The 25,150-nt window shown below is 39.5% G+C and overlaps 1 protein-coding gene and 1 pseudogene across 1 annotated transcript in view; both read right to left on the bottom strand.

The window, feature by feature from the left end:
• Positions 1-25,150, bottom strand: part of POU6F2 (POU class 6 homeobox 2) — a 485,940-nt gene that overhangs the window by 435,166 nt on the left and 25,624 nt on the right. The window lies entirely within an intron of this gene.
• Positions 22,302-22,461, bottom strand: LOC133750140 (U2 spliceosomal RNA; annotated as a pseudogene).

Genomic DNA, 25,150 nt, shown 5'->3' with positions numbered 1-25,150 from the left:
AGAGGGCTGTGGTACAGGAAACACGGAAGGGGTGCTTCCCGCCACGAAGGCAGGCATGAAACGCCGGACTCCTCACTTGCTCCATGAGATTCCAGAGGCACAAAGGAGAAAGCAAACACAGCCGGGAAGTGGGATTTTCCCAGAAATAGCCACAATCATTGTCTCAAAAAATTAAGAAAGGAAAGGCGGCAGCCTTCATCTCTGAGATCTGTTGAAAAAAATCGCTCTTGAGCCGTCCGTCTGGGTGGAAATATGAGCGTGTGATGTTGCCAAGGTCCCCGAGACACGGGGTGCAGTTGAGCAAATGCCGTTTGCGTAAGTTAGGGCAGATGAGGGGACACTTTAATTTATGTGCTCAATTTTTCTGAGATCTCAAAAAAGAAAAAAAATTGAAGGTGGGGGAAAGGGATGAATGAGGTTAATTTTCAGGGTGGCACGTTCAGGGATGCTCTTGAGATTAAGGGTTTTTCCATTAGCTCAGGATCCTCATCGGAGGGAAAAGTGATTCCAGAGGAAGAAGAATCTCCCAGCAGTCTTCATTCACCCTCCCCATAAGGCCGCAGGGTCTTCAAACAGCAACTGAGTCTCAATTTCCTTTCTCAAATGAGGATTACATAAGAAAAACTTCTAAATCATAATCAATGAGGGCTACTTTTTCACTTTTCCAGGGACCTACAAGTTAAAATATTAGGACACTAATATTAAATAAAATATTAGGACATTAATGTCAGTTAAATAATAATGATAAATATAAGGGCAATAGTACGTATAAGTCTCAAATGTCACATGAGAGATTGCAAAATATAAAATGATGCATTGTTGTAAATTCGTTTTGGCAAATATGTATTTTTTTCCATTTACCAGGTATTCTTCGGTAGAAAATAAAACATGATTTAGAAAAAAAAAAGTCTGTGTCAGAGAAAGCTTAAGTATCCTATTACTTTCACAATTAAAGTTATTCTGGGAATTAAAAATCACAACTGCAAACGTGAAAGGTCTTTCCTCTCATTTCCAAGTGGCACACGTCTTGCAGTGTCTTATGGAGTCATTGGTAAAGCAAAGAAAATAATCATCCTACCCTTAAAGACAAGTTGTGTAATTAGCATTATGTAGAAGCAATGTGTACAGTGTCATTCATTATAATCATGCCATTCTTCCCATACCTTGCAGGTGTTTGCAAAGTACTTCAGCTTCCTGAAATGTAAGGTTTTTACCCGACGGGAACATACTGACAATGCTATTTCGGTAGCTTGTTTCTGAGAATATTGTAATCAAACAAATTCTAAATTCCAATCGTTTCTACTGCACAAAAGCCTGGAGATGATTAAAAAGAGACTCTTGAGGGGTGAGGATAACACAAACCCAGACACAGCAACTGGGTTTCACAAAGACCCAGCCATCCAGGCAAGAGACAGCCAATCCCACCTGCAAATGTCCGCCAACAACATCCTGTAGGGCCAGGGAGGGGAACGACCAGCCTACAGGCTGTATAAGGCCCACCAAATCATCAGACCTGGCCCTGCCACAGCACCCACTGGAGGAACTCGAAATTCAGTAGGTCCATAGCAGGCTAATTTTTAAGTTGGTAATTTTGTGTGGACTGTGAACGATGTTATAAAAATCCAAATGGCCCTAGGCAGAAAAAGGTTCCCCATAGGCAAAAGGACTCACGCTTTCTCGGCACACCTCTCCTCTCTCGCACACTTACCCTCTGGGGGTGGAGGTTCCAGCTGCAGCAAATAAATTTAGACCTCTTTGGACCCATATTTGTGACACACTATTACAAATACACTCAACTCGTTCTTTGTAAAACAAGGCTGATTTGAATGCACAAGGCTGCCAGGGCCTGTGTGCAGGAGCATGAACTTGGGTGTCAGCCATAGGTCAACTTATTTCCTCTTGTCTCCTTTTACTAAATTAAAATCTCGGAAGTTCCAATTAAATTAAGTTTAGATTAAAACTTCGGCAGCAATGTTATCTTTCAGAGTGCAAAGAACCCATCAAGTAGTTACTGAGGGGCAAATGTGTGTGGGCTTAATGGAGGTTAGGATTCCTTAACTCCCCCAGCTCCCTGGCCCTCTGTGTCTGGGAATCTCCTTCACCTGTTTTCTTCAGTATAGTAGAAGCCCGCTTGCAGGAAGCAGTGACGTTACCCCGAGTAAAATGCAGGATCTGCCTGGTACTTTTGTCTTTGACAGTGGGGCACAGCGAAAGAGGAGGGCTTCCGAATATTTCTATAAACCCCAGTCTGTTCTCACTTGCCTCTCCCCCAAACAGAAAGTGGCAGCGCCTTCCCTCTGGCATCCGTTTCCCTAAATGACATACAGCGGATCTCAGGGGCAGCAGGACTTGACAAACTGAAACCCGTAAAAGATCCGTTAGCAGCTCCAGAACTTTTCTTGGGTGGGGAAACCACATCTCTAAGCTGTCCTTTGAAATAAGGATCTACTTGCACACAGAGTTAAGAGCTTGAAGCGCCAACGCAAAGTCAGAACTCTGTTTTGTGTGTAGTCAAAAAAATCTTCTATTTACCTCCCAGCCAGAGAAAACTTAAAAATATATACTTTATAAGTACTATTATTGAAAACATACACATTAGAGAATTCTTCCATCTACCTTCCAATGCACAACACCTGATGATGGATAAATGGGATAGAGAAGCAAGCAGGTTAAATATACAGAAGATTTTAAAATATTATGGTTTAAGTGTTTTCAGTTCAAAAGGGTTTATTTCTCATTAAAACTGGGAAAATAAACAGGAAACAAAGTATCCCCAAGCAAACCAGTAGTTCCAAATCCAGTTGCCCAAGTAACATTCAACTTGAAGGCAGAGTTTTCAGACTGCCTCTTCAATTCTGCATTCCCCATGTCATCTCAATTATGGTAATCAACACCTTATTTGCATTGCAATCTACTCTTGATCTGAAAAGCTGAGCCACATTGGAATCTTGAGACTCACACCCCACATTGTCCACTTTAAATAGACAAATCGCATTGATTGTATGAAACTCAAGGCTCATTCTGGTCCATCGATTCCCCCTCGTGACCTCCCTCGGCATCAAAGCCCAGAGCGAACCCCATCTGACCCCGACTTTATGTGCATTATTATATCAAGAGACAGGAGCTACTTACAGTCCATGTCATTGTCTCCACAGATATGTAATAAAGTATTCTAGAACTGCTCCTGCAGAGAGCACCTCAGGTGCACCTCATTTTCTTCTTGTCTGCAAGCATTCACACTAGCCTCCCGCAGTAACAATTCTTCCTTCACTGAATGTTTCCTCCCTCCCGATACAGAAGAACTCAAAAAGCAACTCCAGACTTTGACTAATATTCACCTATCTCCCAGTAAACAACATCCTTCACCCAAATCCATAACTAATAATAACATTCTTTATTAAGCTCTTCTGTAGAACAATGTGTCTAATACAAAGCTCCTCTCCACACTGTTTTAATTATAATAAATCACCTTCATTATGATGCATATTTCAATATAGCACGTCGGTGGCTTAGCTGCCTCGGTTACTTCCATAATGAGAGTAGAGCAGACATGTATGCCTCAAAGAAAGTTATTTACACACACGTGGAAACATTCCACAGCATCTGGTGCTTTGCAGCATGAATTTCAACAACTTCTATCTTACCTTACTGCTCAGAACATCACAGCTGAGAAGACAGAGGAGAAGAGAATAAGAAAAAGGGCCACATCTGAAAAATGCTGTTTACACAAATAACAGGACCCTGAATACATCCACTAGCATGGAAAAATAAGTCCTTGCAGTACAATCATTTCTCTATAAATGTATGAAAGTATTTTACTGCCTGGTGCAACAAATCAGCAACGAGCCGCCAGGCTGTGATGTGCAAGTTCCAAGGGACTGCGTGTCAAAGTCAACTTTCCCGGCAGTCCCCTGAGAACTGTGCTGGGCACATTCTCATGAAAGGTGTGAAAATCTGATTTTCTAAAATGGATCAGTAATTCTCGACGAAGGGGGAGAGGATCGATAAATCTTTGCTAAGTAGATTGTAAAGGAAAAATTATACTTTCAGTGACAGTGCGTTAGGATGCGCCAAACAATCTCAATAAACTAAGGACATAGCATTTCTCCACCAGCCACTTTTGACTTCTGATGTGTTTTTGTAATCTCAGATCTTTCTGCAATGCACATACATTTATATTTGCTAAGCAATGCTCCATGTTGATGTTGATTTATGGTTTGTGCCATTATAATGTTTGGCTGTGACTAGGAAAAGAAAATTATTAGCTGCTTGTAACCTGATAGATGTAGTGCGAGGAAATGTCATTATAGACATACACACATATGTGTTTGTAACTGTATCGGCTCACTGGGCAGCCCCGTGATGTGACTGTGGTATCCCTCAGCCAATACGCCTGTGTTGTTTTCAGGTAACTGCTCATCTCGACATGTGTGTATTCTCCTGATGCCTAAAAACAGCTAGGGTGTGATATGCTTAGAATCATGAGATGTTAATAGCCCTTCTAGGAATACTTCTTTCTCCCCTTAGGCAAAGACGAGGCGACTCTCAGGGTTTTTATCACATACGCTGCATGACACTGAACTACTGCAACTCCCAGCTCTTCCCACAAACACATTCGCCGTTTGTTTCACAACTGGCGAGTTCATGCTCTTCTCTCGGAGGCCCGAGAATCCTCGCTAAAGAATTTAGACAGAAGATGTGTGTCACGAGGAAACAAGCCTGGGAGTGGCCCGACTGCTCCCGGGAGGCCCTGGGTTATAGCATTCTGAGCTGTGTGTGGCTGCGATTTCCCCTGCTCTGTGTTAAAGTGGTTATTAAAAAATATGGCCTGTGTGGTAGCAAGGCATTTTGAGGGCCTCAGAGCATGCTGAAGATCATGTGTGCTGTGATGTTTGTGGAGAAAAAAAAAAAGACAAAGCGAACACTCAAGTTGGCAAGCTTAAATCTGAATGTCTTGGCATTTCTGCAAGCTTATGCCAGAACTGACTTTAAGAGAGTTCCTTTGGAAAGAAGACCTCTTCCATGGGATGCAGTACTGTAATGCCTACCATTCTCAGACAAAGAAAGGGAGAAGACGGATTGGTGTGTTCAACTGTAGCAGGTGTGATTAAGGTATGCAATCCTTGTTCACCTGAATTCCTCTAAGACGTGTTCTAGAGAGTATATTCACAAGTATTGGTCCAGGGATGGGGGCTGCATGTCAGAGCTTTTCCCCATTTTTAACTGAACAATGCTACAGTGATACACACTCAGGGACAAAACAGTGACTGTCTTTTTTTTTTTTTTTTTTTTTTGAAAGGCAGAGCTAGACAGTGAGAGAGACAGATAAAGATCTTCCTTTTTCCGTTGGTTCACCCCTCAAGTGGCCGCTATGGCCTGTGCGCTGCGCCGATCTGAAGCCAGGAGCCAGGTGCTTCCTTCTGGTCTCCCATGTGGGTGCAGGGCCCAAGCACCCACATGGGAGACCACAGCGGAGAGCTGGCCTGGAAGAGGGGCAACCAGGACAGAATCCAGCACCTTGACTGGGACCCGTTGTGCTGGCGCCGCAGGCAGAGGATTAGCCTATTGAGCTGCAGCACCGGCCATGTGACTGTCATTTTTTTTTTTTTTTTTTTTTTTTTTTTGACAGAGTGGATAGTGAGAGAGAGAGAGAGAGAGAGGTCCTCCTTTACCATTGGTTCACCCTCCAATGGCCGCCGCGGCTGGCGCACCACACTGAACCGAAGGCAGGAGCCAGATGCTTCTCCTGGTCTCCCATGTGGGTGCAGGGCCCAAGGACTTGGGCCATCCTCCACTGCCTTCCCGGGCCATAGCAGAGAGCTGGACTGAAAGATGAGCAACCGGGACAGAATCCGGCACCCCAACCGGGACTAGAACCCGGTGTGCCGGCACCGCAAGGCGGAGGATTAGCCTGTTAAGCCACAGAGCCAGCTCCAATGGACGATTTTCAAACCTTAGTTTCTTTTTCTCCCCAGCAATACTTGGCTCTGTTGACCACACCCTTCTTGAGATCTAATTCTTTGGATTCCTTAACACTTCTGCTCCTTGATTCTCTTCAGCCCTATGGCTCCCAATCCTCAACACACATACTTCCCAGACCAATTTTAGCTATTCTCCAAATACAAATATAAACTGGTGGCATTAGCTAGAAAAGAAAGGTCTTCCATCCTTTGCTGCACTCCCCAAATGGCCACAACCGGCGACGCTGGGCCAATACAAAGCCGGGAGCCAGGAGCTTCTTCTCTGTCTCCCACACAGGTGCAGGGGCCCAAACACTCGGACCATCTTTCATGGCTTTCCCAAGTCACAAGCAGAGTACTGGATGGGAAGAGGATCATCTGGGACACGAACCAGCGCCCATATGGGATGCTGGCGCCACAAATGGAGGCTTAGCCTACTATGCCATGGTGCTGGCCCCCTACATGTAATCTTAAATTGGAATGTTTTCTCTAATAATATTTAGAACTGAATTCCAAATCTGCAAAGTAATAAATGCTTTCATCAAAAGTATTAAATTAGTATCAAATATGCATTTTGCTGATCCTAATCATTATACTTTAATAAGGTCTAATAAAATACTTTCTAAAATCAACTGACAGTAGGTTTGGGCCAAAGGCATCACTTCTTGAACAGTATCAAGAGCTGTGCACTCTTATGTGTAGCCATTGTATCAAGGTTTGGATGAATCTGGTATTTCTTCTGCACATTCATTTATACTATGAATCACATTCTTGGTACAAGGAAATAATTTATGATCCAAATGATTTTCTTAGGCACTGAAAAATCATTCTATGGGTATCTCTGAAGATGACTTCCTTAAGGTTTAAAGAGAATTGACTCCTGCACTCAGGGGATAGTTGAGAAGAATGGTCAAAGTGCCTGTTTTAGAAAATGTCCCTGTAACCCCTAAGGACTCCTAGATCAGCTGACTGGAAAGGTCTTGAGAGTATCACTCCTTTTGTTTTGTTTTCACTTTGTTCTCTTGAACTCTTTGCATGAAATATTACTGCTGGACAGCTGCACTTGCTTATTGAATTATAAAATTATGCATTAGAAAATGTGCAACCCATAGTCATCCTATTGATAGTTCTTTACCATACACACTTAAATTTAGTATCAGGTGGTGGTATATTTACTATCCTACTTCATTCACTCAAGATTATATTGTTTGCATTTTGCAAAGTCATTTAATTATTACTCAACAATACCACTAAACTGGCTTTAAAAATTGTTGTCTCGGGGCCGGTGCTGTGGCATAGCAGGTAAAGCCACTGCCTGCAGTGCTGGCATCCCACATGGGTTCCGGTTCTAGTCCCGGCTGCTCCACTTACGATCCAGCTCTCTACTATGGCCTGGGAAAACAGTAGAAGATGGCCCAAGTCCTTGGGCCCCTGCACCCGCATGGGAGACCTGAAAGAAGCTCCTGGCTCTGGATTGGTGCAGCTCCAGCTTTTGTGGCCAATTGGGGAGTGAACCAGCAGATGGAAGACCTCTCTCTCTCTCTCTCTCTCTGCCTCTCCTCTCTCTGTTTAACTCTTTCAAATACATAAATAAATCTTTAAAAAAAAAAAAAAAACCTGCCGTCTTATGGCTGGATATCAAGCTATTTTTAACATTTTAACATTTAAAGTGACTATGAACTTAATTTTAAACATTTTCTCTGGATCTCCTTTTTCATAAAATAGCTTCTAAAGTGAAAACTTAAAAAATTATTACACCTTGAGGCTGGCACTGTGGTGAAGCAGGTTAATGCTCTGGCCTGAAGCAATGGCATCCCACATGGGTGCTGGTTTGAGACCCAGCTGCTGCACTTCCGATCCAGCTTTCTGCTGTGGCCTGGGAGAGCTGCAGAAGATGGCCAAAGTTCTTGGGCCCCTGCACCTGCATGGGAGACCCAGGAGAGACTCCTGGCTTCGGATCGGCTCAGTTCCAGCTGTTGCTGCTAATTGGGAAGTGAACCAGCAGATGGACGATCTCTCTCTCTCTGCCTCTCCTCTCTGTATAACTCTTTCAAATAAAATAAATAAATCTTTAAAAAATTATTACACCTAAAATTATAATTTCAAGAATTTTAGTCAAATTGTGTTCACTAAAACAAAAGTTATCAAATTGTTTCCCAAAAAGACCTAAGCACCTTACATTTCAATACCATCTTCCTTTAACAACTCTGAGTATTGTCAATTGTTTTAATTTTGGTAAATTTCTCAAGCCAATGTCTTTACAATGGCCTAAAAGCTATACATGATCCAGTCCAAAGAAGTGTTCCAGGATTCAATATGGAGTGACAAGTCAAAGGAAAACATGACGATAAAGCAGCACAGTGGCCATAATAAGCTTCAACATACTGTGAGTCCCAAAAGAAGAGGATAGCAAGAATGCAAGGAAGGGAATATTGGAAGAAATCGCAAATGAAAACTTTCCGGAAATGATAAAAGACATGAATCTACAGATTCAGGAAATACAACATTTTCTGAAACAAAAAGAAATGCAAAATGGAAAGTTGTAAAACTGCAGAACAAATAATTTTGTATCTAAAAATTATATTCTAAGAACAATGGTGAAAAAGCCATTTAAGATTAATTACAAATATCACTAACATATTTACTGTTGGAATCTTGAAAGAAAAATGAAATAAAAAACATATGGTAATCAGATAAAATGTTACACGTGCTAATAAATCCAGGCAAATATCATCTATAGCAAACAATGATGATGAACTTAGAGTATTAAAAATGAATTTAAAATATAGAATATCAGTAGTATATGAATTAGCAGTGGAAGTGAACAGAGATTTTTTAGATATTATTTTGTTACTTATTAAAAAAGATAAAATGTTTACTTCAGTTTTTTTAAAGTTAAAAATTCATGGTAAAAATATTAAAATGCAGCCAGTTAAGAACAGAAAAAGAATGTAAAAATCCAAACTCAAAAGAGGGACAGTAAAGAAGAGACAAGAAATAAACAAAGAATTCTCAAAAACAAAGTTTTAAAAAAGGTTATATTTCACAAACATAAGCAGGTTTACTCATCAAGGGATAAGTAGATGGTTAGGCATGTTCCAAAACATCAGCTACATGTTGTTTACAAGGGACATATATAAGTCATAGGACGTAAAATATGAATATAAGAAGGGCAACAAAAAAGTATGGAAAAATATGTACCAGACACATTTTAATCAAAAGAAGTCAAGGCAGATTATATTAATTCACACAAATAATCTTTAAGACAAAATTTATTATTCGGGATACAGATAATTGCCACATAATGACAAATAATTTAATTCATCTGGAAGCTAAAGCAATATTAAATTTACACATACCTAATCAAAAGAGGCCAAAAATATTAGAAATAGAATTGTAGAGATTTTTTAATTTCTAGTTTATTTATATAATTATTTGATTATCTTAAAATTTGCTGTATATAAGTGAAATGGTCATCTTTTCGTTTGATTACTATTTATAGCCCTTTATTTTTTACTTGCTGAACCATTTATTTAATGGAGCATACATGCTCAACTATAATGTAAATTAAAAATTTGTTATTTCAAAAACAAGAATGAAAGAGGGAGGGAGAGAACAGAGGGAGGAGAAATCATATGTATTTACAAACTACACTGAATCTGTTCTCTTTGTATTACTATCACATTAACATGAGAAAGGGAGAGTTGTATTGTAGTGCTTCTTATGCATTTTCTGTGACCCTGAGAATCAAATGTATAAATGAAAATCTTTAAAAAATAAAGTCAAGGGAAATAGTATTAAAATCTAAAAAAATCAGTAATTGTGTAATGATCAGAAAAGGGTGCAATCCTGTAACTGAAAGGCATTGTGGAAAGTGAAATAAGCCAGGCATTGGGAGATCTTTTCAAAATCCTCAGAGATTTTCACATATCTCTGTATTTTTGTGAAAGCAAATGTATAAAAATTGGCTGAAATATAGAAAATGTGAGCTATATAATTAACAAAGTTGAGCTGATTAACCCATATAGGACTTTTGCCTAGTACTAAGAAAATAAATATTCTCAAAAACATGCAACAGTTATGCAAAGTTCTAAAATAAATTTGAAAAAATTTCAAAGAAACAACTTTAAACATATCACATTGTCTGACCAAAATACGATTAATGTAAAAATCAATATCAAACATTCTCTGACATCTTTGTATTTGCTGATATTTACAAAATCCAGTAAATAACTCATGCAAAGAATTCATAACAGAAATTTAAAATACTTATCTGAATTATAATGTATATACCGCACTATAAACTAAAACTTTGAGACACAGAAAAAAGCAGTTTTTCTGGAGAAATTACAAGGCTAAATACAAATAGTAGAAAAGAAAATATTAGTGAGGTGAACATTTATCTAAATAATTAGTGCAAAAGACAACAGAATGAACTCAAAGAAAGTGAGGGAAAAGCATTAGTAAAAACAGGAAAGTTTAGGTAAATATAAAAACATTTAATATAGAAGATTAGCAAAAATTTCTCCTTTGAAAAAGCTAGTAAGCACTTAGATCTCAGGCAAGCATGATTTAGACAAAAAGAATGTGCAAATAAAGCATACTAGGAGTAAAAATGAGACTATAGCTTCAAAGAAAACATACATTGAAAAAAATAAGAATTCAATGAAAAATGTATGCCAAAAATGTAAAATCTTAAAATAGATAATTTCCTAGGAAATAAAATTTTTCCAAATAAGTGAGAAGTGAATAGAAAATGCATTATTCATCATTATTAAAAAATTGAATACATAATTTAAATCTCCACAAAAATATTGGCCCAGATGAGTGTACAAATGAAACTCTTTTACTGTTTTAAAGAAAAAAGGCAGAGTGGCAGAGAGAGAGGGAGAGACAGACAGAAATCTTCCACCCACTGATCTACTCCCTGAAGGGCCACAGTGGCCTGGGCTGGGTCAAGGCTGGAACTCCATCCTGGTCTCCTATGAGGGTAGCAGGGGCCATGCTCTGCTACTTCCCCAGGCACAGCAGCAGCGGGGAGCTTCAGCGAAAGCAGAGCAGCTGGGACTTGACCCTGTGTTCCCTCATCGCAGGCGGAGGCTTAACCTGCTGAGCCACAACACGGGTACCTAGAAGTTCTCTTAAAGAGTAAATAAAGGGGGCACACTCTTACAGTCTCCGAAATGAGCAACACCTTAATACCAAACAAGATTAGGGACTAGGACAAATAGGCTAATTTCATTCCTGAGCAAGGACAGAAAAATCTTATAAACAACGGCCAACAGAATCCAGTAGTGCATAAAAATGATAATACCTGGTGATCCAGTCACATATGTCCCAGAAATGCTAGGATAATTTCATGTTTTAAAATCTGTAAATCCTATTCAATGTATTGAATGATTGATTGAAGGTGAATAATTTTTATTTCATTTAATATACTCAGAAAAAGCATTTTATTAAAATTCCACTATCTAAAATAGAAGATAAAATGTTTAACAAACTAAGAATAAAAGAAGATGTCTTTACCGTTTTAAGGAAATTCTAAGGGCTGGATCTCTGGCTTAGCAGGTGGAGCTACTGCCTGTAGTATCAGCATCTTTGTTACTCTTTCAAATAAATAAATCTTTAGAAAGAAATTCTACTATTTGTTGAACTCTTACTTATTGTAGGGTTAATTTTACCAGTACAAAGTAAACTGAAAGTAGATCTTCGTAAAAATTAAAAGGGAATAAGAGGAAGGAGGAGGAAGGGTGGGAGTGTGGGTGAGAGGGAAGGTAGTGTAGAAATTATCACTATGTTCCTACATCTGAATATATGAAATATATGAAATTTGTATTCCTTAAATAAAATTGAAAAAAATTTAATTAAAAATAAAAAGTCAAATTGTTAAGTCAACAACAGGAGTCACTGTGTACTCACTCCTTATGTGGGATCTCTGTCCTTAATGTGTTGTCCAATGTGAATTAATGCTATAATTAGTACTCAAACAGTATTTTACACTTTATGTTCTGTGTGGGTGCAAACTGATGAAATCTTTACTTAATATATACTAAAGCGATCTTCTGTGTATAAAGATAATTGAAAATGAATCTTGATGTGAATGGAATGGGAGAGGGAGCGGGAGATGGGAGGGGTGAGGGTGGGAGGGAAGTTATGGTGGGGAAAAAGCCATTGTAGTCATAAACTGTACTTTGGAAATTTATATTTACTAAATAAAAGTTTTAAAACAATAAATAAAAATAAAAAGGTATATCCGGGGCTTGAACCAGGTGTCCAGATGTGGGATGCAGGTACCCCAAGCAGCCAATTAACCCACTTCATCACAATGCTAATACCCACAAATTCTAGAAGCAGTTCTCCCATTTCCTCACAAATACCAGCATACTGCTTGTGTTTTGAGAGTTAAATAAGATTACATAAAAACTGTTAATATATAAAATTCCTTATAAAAAAGAAATTCTAAAACAAGCATTGGAAACATTATTCTCGATGATGAACAATGAGAAGTACCCTTAAAATAAGGAAGGGGCCAGTGCCACGGCTCACTAGGCTAATCCTCTGCCTGCGGCGCTGGCACCTCAAGTTCTAGTCCCAGTTGGGGTGCCGGATTCTGTCCCAGTTCTCCTCTTCCAGTCCAGCTCTCTGCTGTGGCCCGGGAGTGCAGTGGAGGATGGCCCAAGTCCTTGGGCCCTGCACCCTCAAGAGAGACCAGGAGGAAGCACCTGGCTCCTGGCTTCGGATCGGTGCAGCATGCCAGCCGTAGCAGCCATTTGGGGAGTGAACCAACAGTAGGAAGACCTTTCTGTCTCTCTCTCTCTCACTGTCTAACTCTGCCTGTCAAGAAAAAAAAAAAAAACCTAATTTTGAAAACTAAGCTAAAGACTTGAACTAATACTTTGATAAAGCAGATATACAGTCAATGAGCAGATATAAAGGTTCTCAACCTCATTTGTCATAAAATAAATGCATCATAAACCACAATAAGATATGACTACAATTGTTAGCATGGCTAGAGGTAGTATAACGTTTACATACAAAGTTAATGTGGCAAAATATTCAATATGGTTAAATCTAAGTATGCTCATTGATTTCTTATTTATATTTTTCTGCATTATTTAAAATATCTTAAAATAAAAAGACAAAAATTACTAGCTCCAAGTGCTGGTGAGGATATAGGGTAGCTGGTCTCACCTACACTGTAGCTGTGAGTGTGACACATTACATACACTTGGAAAGCTAGCAGCACCCTATTGTGTTACAGCCCATTTTATTTGTGTTATTTATCCAAAAGAAATAAAAGCATATGTCCATATATGTACATGATGTTCATAGCAACCATTCATAGGAGCTCATAACTGGAAGCAACTCCAATGTCCAAGAGATGAGTGGATGAACATGGTGGTATATCCCTGTGAGAAAAGAGGAAGAGAAAAGAAAGAAAGAAAAGAAGGAAGAGAGGGACGGAAGAAGAAAGAAATGATAGAATAAGGCAGGCGTGGGGGGAGAGGGGAAAAAGTACTGACACGTGCAAAGTGTGATGAGTTTCATAGACAGTATACAGAGTGAAAGAACTGAAATAGGATTTGAAATCAGGCAAGATTAAGGCTTACTAAAACCATTAGACTGGTGAGACATGAGTTATGAGGCCCTAGTCACACATGTCAGAACCCCAGATTTGTGTAATTTCAACCATTCAACAAACTGACACCGTAGGAGTAGTAAAACACTCTGGTAAAGCTTGTTCTCATGTATCTCAATTTTTTTTTTCCTGGAAACAGAGCATGCAGTGAGTAGTAGCCACCAACAGTCTGTCTTGTTCTCATTAACCAACGTAATTATAACAACCACCCAGTTCCAAGTTCCTCTCCGTTCCTCCCTTTTGTCTATAAGGTAAATGTTTACCCAAGCACCACTCCAGAGCACTTATTTTGGGCAACCGAAACACAAGTCTTCAAGGTGGCAATCCTCGCTTTGGCTGGAATAAATTCTTATTCTCATATTCTGTGTGTCTCAAGTTACTTTCTTGGTTTATAGAATGAAGATATAAGAGAGTCCACAATGTAGGATTCTAATTATAGGAGGCTCTAGAAAAGCAAATATAAATTATAACAAAAATAAAAAATATTTTACCTATGAGGTATAAAGGGTGCAAAAGTGTGCCCTGGGCTGGGGTGGTGTCCCCAAGGCTGTGCACATGCCTCAGTACTGAACGAAGTGTCCACCTGCATGTTTAACTGAAAAAACTTTATGTAGAGGAGATAATCAGCGTGCAATCTTGAATTAATGTTGATGGCACAGAGAATGAAGGAAATTGTAGAAAATCAAACATATAAACTATGTTTTATGTACAAAGTAATTTAACATTTTATGGACAATGGAATTAAAAATTTGTTTTTGTGCAAAAACTTTTGAAATCTATGCATAGTTTTTTTTCCCTCCATAATACACATGTTCTAGGGACTTTTCGAAGATCCCTCATATTCAAGTCATTTCAGTAAATTTCAAGAAAGACTTTTCAGATTATTTTAAATGCTTTATTTATTTAAAAAGGAGAAAGAAGGCAGTTTCAGAGGGATTTTCCATCTGTTGGTTCAGTCTCCAAATGTTAACAAGATTAGGCCAGGTTAAAGCCAGGAGCCAACCCAAGTCTCCCACGTGAGTGGCAGGAACACAGATGCTTCAGCCTGCCTCCAGGGGTGTCCATTAGCAGGAAGTTGGAATAGGAAGAAGAGCCAAGTGTCAACCCAAGCACTGCAATATAGGATGCTGACATCACAAGTGACATCTTGACTGCTATACCAAATGCCTGTCCCAAGAAGATATTTTATTCTGAATAAAAAATATAAAAATTAGTAAATAAGCATCAAAATAGAGCAACCGGAAAAAAGAGAAAGAAAACCAATTGTAAACTGGAAGGCCAAGGAGATGGTGGCAAAAAATAACAAAGAGGTAAGAGGGAAAATGGAAGGAAAATAAACATACAAGAAAGAGACAGGTGTTGTGGCACAATAGGTTAAGCCCACTGCTTAACTGCTTGGGTTGCCCAAATACTGTAGTGGAGTGCCAGTGATGGAGTCCCACTTCTATTTCAGGTCCAGCTTCTTGACAATGCACCTGGGAGGCAGCAGATGATGGCTCAAGTACTTGGGTCCCTGCCACTCACATGGGAGGCTCACATCGAAGTCTGGGCTCCTGGCTTCTGTCTGATCTAGCCCTAGCTGTTGTGACACCTTCTCTGTCACTCTTCCAAATGAATGAATGAATGAAAGAAATCAGAGAGTGAGCTCATAAAATAATTTTTTCCTGAGCTAAAGAAAGTCCCAAGTTTTTGTATCTAAAGGTCTTTTTTAGGAAGTAGAAAGTTTTTTTTCCATATTCTATTCCCTGACATATCTTCACATTTCTGAATCTAAGGATAAAGATAAAATCCTGAATATGTACACAAAAAGGAAAGAAAAAGATCATTTTCAAAGAAAAATGCTCAAATCATAGGTTCCTAGAATTGGATCTTAGGAACCTATTCAAAATTTTTAGGAGTAGCAGTCATATTTTATTTATACAAGGAAAAAATAAGATATCATCATTCACTTCCTTCATTATCTGTTACCATCAAAAAGGAGGAAAGACAATGTCAAAATCAAACCCAGGCATCATTCAAAAATAACACTACACAGAAATATGAGGGGTCTTCATAAAGTTCACAGAGAATTGCATTATGAAAAAACTATGCATGATTTCAATATTTTTTCACCAAAATAAACATGTTGTAATTCCATTTTTCACGAAGTTTTTAGAAGTACCCCCACATATACAAATATACACACTGTTCTTATTTCCTCACTTCTCTGCAGAGAAGTCAAAGCTTTTTCATATACTGCAAGAACTCTAATATACACCAAAGAACAGATTATTTTAAGAAACATTGAGCAAAAACAATTTTCATACAATTTCCTTCCCACATAAATCATCACTTTTAATTTTTAAAGCAAGGATTGAATAATATGACATGGACATACCCTTTGTTAAAATTATTTAAGATAGATATGAAGATATGTAGAATAAAAAAGTTTGTAATATATAAGAAATATTTTTGAAATAAAATCTGTAAAATATTAAGCCTAAGCAATTATTAATGATTTTGAAACATATCAGTTATGAAGGAAAGATTCTTAAAATCATAATTCTTATTAAAGTCATTTTAAAACAAATTCTAGAACTAAAATTTCAGATGCTTTAGATAAAAAATGGTCATTTTAAATAAAACATGGCCAATTAGAGTGGAGTAAACCAAGGCTAAGATTCTTATCTCACCTGCGGGTTATGCAGAGAGGCTACAGTCTATATATCTTGCTTTAAAAAAAATTTAGTCAAGCATGCTCGCTACAAAAATTATTGTAACCTGCAACTAGAAGACAGACACACGTACAACTTTCAAACTGGTAAGAAAAAAAAATCATTACAATCAAAAGGAAATAATCAAAAAGCATAAACTAAAACAAGAATTTTTTTTTTGACAGGCAGAGTTAGACAGTGAGAGAGAGAGACAGAGAGAAAGGTCTTCCTTCTGCTGGTTCACCTCCCAAATGGCTGCTACAGCTGACGCGCTGCACCAATCCGAAGCCAGGAGCCAGGTGCTTCCTCCTGGTCTCCCATGCGGGTGCAGGGCCCAAGGACTTGGGCCATCCTCCACTGCCTTCCCAGGCCACAGCAGAGAGCTGGACTGGAAGAGGAGCAACCAGGACAGAATCCGGTGCCCCAACTGGGACTAGAACCCGGGGTGCCGGTGCCGCAGGCGGAGGATTAGCCTAGTGAGCCTTGGCGCCGGCCTAAAACAAGAATTTAATCACAATGTGATGTGAATAAACAGGGATCAAAACATCCCATTATACCCCAGAAATTGATATTACATACAATTGTTGTCAATTAAAGTTGTAAAACAGATGACGCCAAAGACCAAACATATCAATTAACATTATTGATAGAATGAATTAAATATCTCTATTAAATGGCAAAGGGTCTAAAATTGAGGTTAGAGAAGAAAAGCAAGACCCAGCCAAAGGCTGTTGTTTAAAAGAGGGTTTTAAATAACATAAGAAAAGGTTGAAAATAGAGTTGAAAACCTAAGTAAATGGAAACAATAGGAAGGCAGGTGGCAATATTACAAGCAAAGTATAGCTTGAGCAAAATGCATTAAATGGGATAGTTCATATTTATAAAAGTTACATTCTGCCAAACAGATATGTCAAAAACTTTGTAAATTGAAAAAAAAAAACTAACCTCAAAACACATTAGGAAAAGAACTTTTAGAAATACAGTAAGAAATTGGCAAACTGCAGTCTTAAGGGAGATAACAAACCTCTTTCAGGATGTGACAGATCAAGTATTTGAAAAAGAGAGTACTTGAATAACACAATTAAGGAGTTTGATTTATGGAAGAGAAGGAGTGAGGGAAAAACTTTGTATGTTACAGATGTAGGATGTGTATTCTTTTCAAATTTTCATGGAACAGTAATGAAAAGGAGGCATGGCTAAGACTGCAAAGACCAGCTTAACCAGCTCCTCTAAAGAATGCCAATTAGCTAGACTTTGTCATCAATGCTGTAGTTCAGGAAATAGAATACTTCTGCATGGGCTTTGAAAATGGAAGAAATCATATGAATAGAGGAATGAGAAAGCAATGTGGGTTTTATGATGCTTGCACAACACCTTGAAGTAGATTTTGAGTATCTTGCTTGGATAAATATTTTTTTCAGTTTTATTGGAAATTTCCACTCAACTCCATTTCAGTCTAATGAAGACTTCATTGTTCAATCAAGGCCCAAATGAGGGAGTTTAAAACAAGACAAGTGTCTGCTAATACTAACTGATAGAATCAAAAAGGGAGAGAAGGATCCAACATGGGAAGCGGGATACACAGCAGACTCATAGAATGGCAGATGTCCTAAACAACACTCTGGCCTCAGAATCAGCCCTTAAGGCATTCGGATCTGGCTGAAGAGCCCATGAGAGTATTGTAGGCATGGAAAGCCAAGATACCATGGAAAAGAAAAAAAAGAAGAAGACCTAAATGAAAGAACCTCCTCAATAGCTTTTCAACATGGAATCACTGGTTTCTAGACTAGAGGCCACATTTCTTTTGGGGTCTGACAGCGGACACCCTATCTGTCCACCTGTTTCCAGTTCCCAAAGTCAGATGAAATCTAACAAAAACCTGATGAAAGTTGGGATGGAAACCTAGGACAGAAACATTCAATAATTATCCTATGGCTTTGTTGAGCACTGTAAGTAGACGTACAACAAGATGCTTGAGAAAAATTGTACCAAAAAATCAGAACAGTCAAAAAGAACTAGTTAATTCACTAAGCTGGAGGACACAGAACTAATTCAGGGGAAAGAAAGGAAGCTTAAAATAATTGTAATGGGTTCTATGGTGAGATTCAACTAGTTATTTTATCCATAAAACAAAAACAGTTGCAATAACAAGGGGAATAAGAGTTAGCAAAAATGAGTCATGTCATTCCTGACATCTGAAAGCTTGAGAGAATACTAGATGGAAAGTCAAGGAAACTTTCCAGACTCCAGAAAAAAATAATAAATATACAGAAAATGTCAGCACAATCAGTCCAGGAGCATCAGCATCCGTCCTCTGGTGGTTCCAGAAGGAAGTCAGTAAGGAAAGGGATGCAAGCAGTTTATCAAAGAAATAATAAAATGTAATTATCCAAAGCTAAAACAAACCAATGAAAGGAATGCGAGACTTCATTTTGAAGAGTCCATCTGGTGCTAGGGAAAAATCTAAACACATTCTTATAAGATTTCAGAACACTGGGATTCTAAAGAATATCCTAAAAGCTCTTAAAGAGATTATAATGTTTATCTTCAAAAGCAGAAGGACCAAATTGGTTTCAGACATTTCATAAGCAATCCTAGATGCCAGGAAACATCATGGCAATGCCTTCAAAAGTTCTGAGTGAAAATTATTTTGAACCTGGAATTCTAGCTCTCAATCAAGAGTCAAAACAAAAAGTCCTTTTCAGAGATAAAACTTTCCATGTATGGATTTATTCTTAAAGAAATATTTCAAAATGTATACAAACAACAACAAAAAAAATGGAATCCACAAATGAAGAAATGTGATTTAGGAGACATTAGACCAAAGAAGCAAAATTAAACGAAATTCCAGGAAGATGACCGTGCAGTTGTCTGGGATACTCAGGTCTGCAACAGAACAGAGTCCTAATGCCCTTTAAGAAGTGTTTCCAAGAAACCAATGAATTCTTAGTAATAAATTTCTTGGAGGAAAACTGAATCATCCTGATGAAAGGTAAAGGCATATCAGAATACTTAAAAGTAAAAAAATGCTCTGTTCCCTATCTCTCCCTACCTCTAAACTTTTATTAATTGTGTTTCTACTTAAATGGCACTGGTTCAATGACATAAGAGTGTTATGTCCAGGAGAGTGTTCTAGCACAGCAGGTTAAGCCACTGTGTGGACCACCTGCATCCCATGTTGGAGTTCCTGGGTTCATGGCCTGCCTCTGCTTCCAATCCAGCTTCCTGCTATTGTGCCTGGGAGGCAGCAGCTGACGGCTCAAGCACTTGGGTTCTCACCACCCACATGGTAGACTCAGATGGAGTTCCTAGCTCCTGGCTTTAGCTTGGCCCAGACCCCGCTGTTGTAGCCATTTGGGGAGTGAACCTGCAGATGGAAGATTCTCTCTTTCTCTCTCTCTCCCTCTCTCTCTCTCTCTCCTTTTCAAATAAATTTCAAAAAATCCATCTATGTCAAGCTATGAATTGTTCTATCTTATTTTACAGTCAATATTTCAAATATTGGCATTTTTTACATCCACCTTATAAATAGGGAAAACAAATTATACAGGACTACAACTGCTTATGTGAGTACACTGGAGTTCAGTTCAGATTTTGTGACCATATTAGTTCAGGTCATTGCCTCAAGCATAGCCAGTCATGGCACCAGACATAGTAACTGAACTAAAGGACAGACTTGTGACCTCAACAAGAGCAAGGGGCCAGCACTGTGGCATGGTGAGTAAAGATACCACCTGCAGTGCTGACATCCCGTATGGGCACTGGTTTGAGCTCCAGCTGCTCCACTTCTGATCCAGCTCCCTGCTAATGGACTGGGAAAGCAGTGGAAGATTGCTCAAGTCCTTGGGTCCCTGCATGCCTGTGGGAGATCCAAAAGAAGCTCCTGGCTCTGGATCAGCCCAGCTTAGAACATTTCTGAAAATAAGCCATGACAATGGAAAATAATGGTGAGAGAAGAAGACATAGAGGCATAGCCATGATAGAATTATGTAAACCTCGACATCCTTCTCTGCCTGGAAACCATCCTATCCCTGGAATTATCAGCTAGGTAAACTAGTTGCCCTCTCTTGCTTAGCATATCATTGTTTGAGTTTTTAACATTTGTAACTGAGAGTCCAGTCTAATTCTACATTTAAGACAAATCACAAGCACATTTCAATAGCCTGGAGAGAAAGCAAAGATGCCTGCTGTCACCATGAGTTTAATAAATTGAAGTGAGAATGTTAGCCAATACAATAGGGGAGGAAAAATAGAAGTATAACTATTAGGAAAAATAATAGAAATAAATTTGTGGCTAACATGAAGAGAATCTCAACTAAAAGAATGTAAGAATTCTGAAAAAGAAAACATTTGGATCTTACACACACACGCACACATACACAAATCTAGGAATAAGCCTAATGAAAAAGTTGGATGTCCTAATTAGAAGTCATGCAAATATTGGGGGGAGGGGAGTTATCCAGGCAGAAGGAACACAAAGTACACATTCTGAGGCCACAGCATATGTGGGACATTTGAGGCACTGCCAGAAGCCCAGTGTAGATGCACACAGTGGACAAGGGGACACGTGGCAGGAGATGAGATCAGAGATGATGATACCTGACAGGGTCTTGGGAGCAGGTATAAGGGCTTGGGATTCTTACTCTGGGTATCATGGAGACTCACAAGAGGAGTTCAAGCTAGGACTACAATAATTTGTGTTCAATTATCATTGAATTTTCCTATTTGTCTTCTCACTGTTGATTGTCACATAGCAAAGAACAGTTGGGAAACCATTGTGATTCTCCACATAACACCACCACACCTCAAGATGACGACTCAGGCCAAGGTAAGAGCCATGGAGTTGGTACACGGTTTTCAGATCCGAGACAGACTGTAAATGATTAACAAATATACAAATGCACATGTCCACATGTCACTTAAACGAACACTTCTTACCTGTTGTTTTGAAAAACTGTCCTCGTTAACATGTAAAGAAGATTTGAGAGTTATAAAATGATCCCCACTCATTGATTCAATAAGCATGAGTTGAGCACAGCAGCTGAGGGTTAGACACAAGCTCAGCTATGAGAGAAGAGGAAAGACACAGTTTCCACACCAAGGAGCTCAGGGTCACAGGAGCGACAACATGAACAACAGAACCATGAAAGCACAGGAGCGTGCCTGGGCACCTTCTCTGGCCCTTCCTGCCCCCATGGTGTGCCAGACACGCAATGGCTCCCCAATGCTGTTAGGATGAGCTGAGGTCTTCAACAAGGCCAGTATGGTGCTTCTGCCACAGTGGCCCTCAGACTTCCCTGGGTCCTCGGACCCTGGCATACACTGTCCCCTTCAGTCAGACTGCAAATGCTGTCCAACCTGCCAGCAGCACTCTCCCCTCCCTCTTCACCTGCCTCCCTGGGGACCCTCGTTTACTCAGGAACAACTGCCCCAGCTCGCTGACTACATGAAACCCCCCCACTCACCTCCCCTTGGTAACGCATCATGCTAGTTTAGTTTATATTTCCTTATGTGACTATTTGGTTAACTCATGTTTCTTCCACTACACTGTGAGAGACTAGGATTGCACTGTTTTTAGCTCACATCATATTTCCAACTCCTAGATGCTTGTCTCACAGCAGAGACCTGATAAAAATGTGTTAGCTGGATGAATGAAACCCATTGTCATTACATTGGAGTATTTACTGACTTTAAAAAAAAAATCTATATATTTGAAAGGCAGAGTTACAGAGAGAGAGAAGGAGAGACAGAGAAAGAGATCTTCCCTTTGCTGGTTAACTCCCCAAATGACCTTGACAACCAGGGATTGGTCAGCCTTAAGCCAGGAGCTTTCTCTGGGCCTCCCACATGGGTATGGGGGCCCAAGCACTTGAGCCACCCTCCGCCACTTTCCCAGGCACATTAGCAGGGAGCTGGATCAGAAGCACAGCAGCATTGATTTGAACTGGTGCCTGTGGCTTTAACCCACTGCATCACATAGCCGGCCCCCGACATTTTTTTACATTCAGCATAAGCTCCTTGTGGGCAAAAACCATGTATGCTTTTACTTTCACCCTCAGCATGCAAAAAAATTTCTGCCGTAGAAAAAAGGCTGAACAGCTATCCGTTGACAGGTGAATGATAAGAACAGATACTACACTTGATCTTAGCCAAAAGGCCGAGAAGCAATGTTGAGAGGTAAATGAATGAGCAAATGCTTATACAAATTAATATCTCCCTAAAACCAATTTCCACTTGTTAATTCTTCTGAGAAGTGGAATAAACATACACACACTCACATAACATCAAACCTATAGGTATGATTGTCATTATGTTTTTAAAACAGGAAGAGGAAATGAATTCCAAAAGCAAGAAATTATTAGGTATCCAAATACTTTAAAGTTTGGGCTTGTGAATAACACAATGTTTTGATACAGTTACTAAGCTGATCTTTCACCTGGAGACCAAAATGCTTAGTGAAATAAGCTAGTCCCAACAAGACAAATATCATGTTTTCCCTAATTTGTGGTAATATACAGAGTACAAAAAGGCAATTAACATTTTGAAATTATTATTTATTATTTACAGCCCTTGTCTATATTCTTGAGGAACAGTGGTTTTTCTATTCATTGCTTGTTGAATTCTTTATTCAGTGGAGGGTTAATTTTGGAGTATAAACTTGGGATTATAAAAAAATTAAAAGTGTATTATTATAAAAAGAAAAATAAGGAAAGGAGGGAGAGTGGGAGTGATGGAAAGAGGGAGGGTTCGGTGGCAAGTATCCTTATACTGTAAACTGATATGAAAGAAATACATGGAATTTATTTCATTTATATAAACTAGAAACTTTTCTTTAAAAAGTAGTTTTTTAAAAAATCCTTAAGTAAAATGCTAAATATTCCCAGTGGTCATCCCAGTGGAGACCACAAGAAAGAAGACAATCTGTGCCCAAACACCGTCCTTTAGCCCAAAGGCCCCCGAAGCCGACTAGCAGGAAAAAAAGGCCACCACCAGCAGGAAGCAGCGGCCAAGGCTTTATGGCAGCAGTTCAGCCTTTGCCAAAGAAAACTGAGAAGTAGGGAGGGTCCTTCATGCACTAAACCAGGGAAGTACTTTTATTGCTCACTGTGAAAAAGCTCTCCCACGTGGGAGAGAGACGTTTCCACACAACTCTTGAAGTCAGGAAGAAATCAGGACAAAAACAGGACAAAGAAACCCTGCAGAGTTCCCCTTAAGCAATGGCAACACAAAGAGAGTGACCAAAGAACAGATTGAGGAAGTCTAACACCTCTAGCAGAGTCCAGTATTTTACTGGGATTAGTCAGTGAACTCAGCCTTGTCCCGCACACCGACATCTCCTACAACTCCTCAGTTATGTTGTCTTCATATTACCAAGGTATAGGAGACAGACTTTTTAACACTAAAAGCTGCTAAACAATGTCTGACCTCATTTCATTTCTATAAAATTTATTGCATCCTCATATTTTTCAGCATGTTCACCTTCGATTTTTTTAAAAGATTTATTTTACTTGAAAGTCACAGTTACAGAGAGACGGCAAGGCAGAAAAAGGGGGGGGGGGGGTCTTCCATCTGCTAGTTCAGTCCCCAATTGGCCACAACAGCTGGAGCTGGAGCTGCGCCGATCCAAAGCCAGGAGCCAGGAGCTTCTTCCAGGTCTCCCACGTGGGTGCAGGGGCCCAAGGGCTTGAGCCATCTTCTACTGCCTCCCCAGGCCATAGCAGAGAGCTGCTGGATAGGAAGTGGAGCAGCCGGGACTAGAACCAGCGCCCATGTGGGATGCCAGCACCGCAGTCGGTGGCTTTACCCACTACATCACAGCACCAGCCCACATTCGATTTCTTAGTAAAAGTCTCTACTCTCTGGAAATGTGCTTTTCCAGTTAGCTGGACGAGAACATTGTCCACACGCCATCTTCCGGGGCCCATGCGAAGCCATTTCCCATGGGAAAGCACTCACTGTAAAGCCGTTCCCTGGGACTGCAGCGTCAGGTTCTGCTCCTCTGAAGCTTCTGCCACTAAGCATCAGCTTTTAAGTTAAGTGCTTAAAGACACTCGCAGGGGCTGTACAGTTAACAGTCCCATAATGAGTCGCTTCTCCTAGCTAGAAAAGATATTTCCGTCACATCCATATTTGATTTTCTGGAAAATCTATAGTAGCCTAAGCTTCACACGTGAGCCAGTATAAGCTTATTATAAGCCTACGGTTTGTCTTTTTGCAACCCTTCTGGACTCTCCCTGTGCTCCAGGAGGAAAAAACATAATCCAGAAACAAAGTAACTTGACAAGCTGAGTACATAAATTAAGTGAATAAATTCTTTACAAATAGGGCTCTTGATAGTACACTTAAAGCACAAATACTACTTCTACAGCACACCCAAGGAGTTCATTTTTAAAATGAATGAAATGATGCCAGAGAGATGACATTTTAGAATTATTTTTCCTCACTCGTCGACTTACAGTAGCTCCACTCCCTGAGTGTGCTCAGACAAATGCTGGTATTGGAAAGAAAGGGACCCGCTTTACATAAATGCCGCCATCTTCATGCTGTACAACATTGTGAAATACCATTGTCATGGAAAATCAATTGATTACATTGTCCCCAGGGCTCCATAGACCAAGGCATTCAAAACGGTGCTCTGTTTTTAAAAGGCATATATCTAATAGAAAGGGAAGAGGTCAGAAAGTTGGGGATGAATTCCATTCCTGTATTCATCATTAACCTAGATCCACCTTCAAGACAAAGCATGTTCAATGGAATTTCTTCTTCATAAGGAAGTCATAAGTATTACTGAGCTAACATCCTCTAATTTAGAGCTTCTCAATACAAATAGATGAAAAGATAAGTGTCAGGTAGCATTC

Source organism: Lepus europaeus, chromosome 20 (assembly GCF_033115175.1).
Source record: "Lepus europaeus isolate LE1 chromosome 20, mLepTim1.pri, whole genome shotgun sequence".
NCBI lineage: Eukaryota > Metazoa > Chordata > Mammalia > Lagomorpha > Leporidae > Lepus > Lepus europaeus.
The sequence above is the reverse complement of the archived record's forward strand: the minus strand, read 5'-3'. Positions and strand labels throughout refer to the sequence as shown.